We start from the raw sequence: 1,721 nt of genomic DNA, 5'->3' as shown, positions 1-1,721 counted from the left end.
TCAACTCATTTAATGATTTTCATTCGTATTATACTTGTTTGACGATGATACAGAAAATGTTGTTTGTGTTTCCGTATTTTTAACGGCTTAAGAGATCCTCCTAGAAAGTTACAATTTTTATTTTTTAAAGAAACTTTTTTAAGGTTATGGTTAACACACACAGATTCTAAATTTTTAAATTAAAAATAACTAATTTTATAATAACATGTCTCTATGTCTCGACTCAGTTTTGAGGCGCAGCCAGATATCGATGTCTTGGAGAACTAACTCAAGGCATAACCAAGTCGAACTCAAGTCGAAGCATTTTTACTCGGGTTAATACCCATCTATAGATGTGACAGCTTGTAATATCTCTATAGATTGCTTTTCCAAATTCTATAGTCCGAGATCATGACCGGTATAATCCATTTTTCTGTGTGTAGCTAAATATATTGCATTTTTCCGCATTAGTCGTTCAAATTCATATTTTATGTAATAAAACTTCATTAATTTATATTTTTTCTTACAGAATTTAGTTCACAGGCCTGCTGGGGCAAACGAACGAGAATATCTCCAGAGCCTACGATTCGTCACATTTACTATTACCAAGATGAACATGGTGATCTTCAATCAATAATAGGAAATGTTGAAGTAGAGATAGATAATTTTGGAATTATCAATGGAGTAGTCGTTAAAAACGCGCTTCGTCCAATATTTGATAAAAGATACCAAAGGATTGGAATAAATTTACGTGAAAACAAAAGTTATCCACTGAACGACCGTATAGCTGATGGTCTTAATTTCGGAGGGGAGCCTCGGAAAACTATTCATATTACCATTAAACATTAATACAAATAAAAAATATATATTTACATAAAATAAAATTCTCTTTTTTATTTTTTCGCGACCTATGAAATTTTTGTTTTTCACAGAAAATCGCTGATCCTCCAAAGTACACCAAAATCGATGTGCAATTGAGTTGCAACAAAGGACTCCGCACTAAATGTATGGGAAAATGGCTTTCGGTGGATTTAGCTGAAACTTTGTAATTTTTAAGGTTATAAGTGCCGGATGAAATATCCGTAAAAAAATCCAAAAAAATGGACAGTTTTAGCGTTATACGGCGCTAAGCGCTCAAGATCAGTGAATAAGACGAATTACAACAGATTTTGTTACAAAAGCGATGTGAACATAGAAATCACAGTTCAGATCGTGGTCTGTCATATTTTCGCCTACACCGTTGACTCATATAGCGCGCTTCTCAAAACGATCAAACGCTAAGCGCCCAAGATTTTAACTTGACTAATTAATCACTTCTTTAAAGGCAGAAATGATACCCAAAGTAACATTAGTAAATAGTGCGCACATACCGATAATAACATTCTACCCTTCGCAAGAGGGTTGAACGCTAAGCGCTCAATATCAGCGAATAAAAACAATCCTAGTAACTTTAGCGACAAAAGCGATGTTACTAAAAGAATCACGCATTAAAAAGTAGTCAGTAATATGTTTAGCCAAATCAATGAGTTACATTGCGCGCTTCTCGAAACGATCAAATTCTAAGCGCAGCCTTTCAGACCTTTCACAAACGAAATGACAGACAAACATACCGCCGTCGGCATTTGATCGTTTTGAGAAGCGCGCTATACGAGGGTGGATTGATAAGTTTCCGGCCTGACCAAGAAAAACAACGTTTTTAAGAATTTTTTTTTTATTTCTCAACATAATCTCCTCCAAGGCTG

General features: G+C 34.7%; 1 protein-coding gene and 1 long non-coding RNA gene across 5 annotated transcripts in view; one reads left to right on the top strand and one right to left on the bottom strand.

Moving 5' to 3' along the window:
* Positions 1 to 788, top strand: part of LOC117179284 — an 11,510-nt gene extending 10,722 nt beyond the window's left edge. Inside the window, exon 4 of the long non-coding RNA XR_004467897.1 lies at positions 509 to 788. This is a non-coding gene — a long non-coding RNA (uncharacterized LOC117179284). The remainder of the gene's footprint in view (positions 1 to 508) is intronic.
* Positions 1 to 1,721, bottom strand: part of LOC117179282 — a 298,303-nt gene that overhangs the window by 31,047 nt on the left and 265,535 nt on the right. The window lies entirely within an intron of this gene.

Source organism: Belonocnema kinseyi, chromosome 9 (genome assembly GCF_010883055.1).
Source record: "Belonocnema kinseyi isolate 2016_QV_RU_SX_M_011 chromosome 9, B_treatae_v1, whole genome shotgun sequence".
Lineage (NCBI taxonomy): Eukaryota > Metazoa > Arthropoda > Insecta > Hymenoptera > Cynipidae > Belonocnema > Belonocnema kinseyi.
The sequence above is the reverse complement of the archived record's forward strand: the minus strand, read 5'-3'. Positions and strand labels throughout refer to the sequence as shown.